General features: G+C 43.8%; 1 non-coding gene across 1 annotated transcript; it reads right to left on the bottom strand.

Annotated features, from left to right (window-relative positions):
- Positions 1 to 216: 216 nt before the first annotated feature.
- LOC141681380 (small nucleolar RNA R71) lies at positions 217 to 323 on the bottom strand. The gene has a single exon (XR_012558819.1). It is a non-coding gene; the product is annotated as a small nucleolar RNA R71 (small nucleolar RNA).
- Positions 324 to 1,232: the final 909 nt, after the last annotated feature.

Here is a 1,232-nt window from a genome sequence, read left to right on the forward strand (position 1 = left end):
GACCCTAACATGCACATAAGGAATTTTGTCCAGATCTGTAGTACTTTCAAATACAATAGTGTGACTGATGAGGCTATCAAGCTGAGGCTTTTCCCATTCTCTCTGAGGGATAAAGCTAATGACTGGTTACATTCTGAACCAGCTGGGTCCATCACTACTTGAAAAGATCTTGCACAAAAGTTTCTGGTGAAGTTTTACCCAATGGCGAAGACTGCGGCTATGAGGAGTGCTCTTACTCAGTTTGCGCAACAACCTATAGAATCTATGTACGAAGCTTGGGAGCGTTACAAAGAGATGTTGAGAAAGTGTCCACATCATGGAATGCCTGATTGAATGGTGATCATTGTTTTTATAATGGTTTGGGGGCCCAATCTCGGCCCATGCTCGATGCAGCAGCTGGAGGCGCTTTGTGGGCCAAAAGCTATACAGAGGCTTATAATCTTATTGAGACTATGGCTGAAAATGAGCATCAAAACCCAACTCAAAGGATGATGCCTGGGAAGGTAGCAGGTATTCTGGAAGTTAATTCAGCTACAGCTATTGCAGCGCAACTCCAAGCGCTGTCTATGAAGGTCGATTCTCTAGCTACCTATGGAGTCAATCAGATAGCTATGGTCTGTGAGCTTTGTGCAGGTTCTCATACTACAGATCAGTGTTCTCTTGTTAACGAATCTGCTCAGTACATAAATAATTATTCGTGACAGCAGCAGCCTGTGCCAGCTACTTATCATCCTAACAACATAAATCATCCAAATTTCAGCTGGAGTAATAATCAAAATGCTATTCAGCAACCATATCAGCAAGGCGTGAGTAAACAGTTCAATCCACCTGGATTCCAGCAACCACAACATTATGCTCAAAGGCAATCATATCCTCAACAAGGAGGTGCAGCTCCACCCTCTAGTGCTGATTTTGAGGAACTTAAGCTGTTATGCAAGAGTCAGGCGGTTTCTATCAAGACCTTGGAAAATCAAATTGGTCAAATAGCCAATGCAGTACTCAATCGTCAACCTGGCACACTTCCATTGACACTGAAGTGCCAGGCAGGAAGAAAGCTAAAGAGCAAGTCAAGGCCATTATCTTAAGGTCTGGAAAAGTTGTTGATGCTGAGAAAGCAAAAGAAGGAGAAGCTGAAGCTGGTGATGAAGACGCTAAAGGAAAGGAGAAAGCGGCGGAATCAAGGAAGACTACTGTTGAACACACTCTGCCTGAGGGTAATACAGGGGAGAAAC

The sequence above is a fragment of the Apium graveolens genome, chromosome 8 (assembly GCF_009905375.1).
Source record: "Apium graveolens cultivar Ventura chromosome 8, ASM990537v1, whole genome shotgun sequence".
In the NCBI taxonomy this organism is placed as follows: domain Eukaryota; kingdom Viridiplantae; phylum Streptophyta; class Magnoliopsida; order Apiales; family Apiaceae; genus Apium; species Apium graveolens.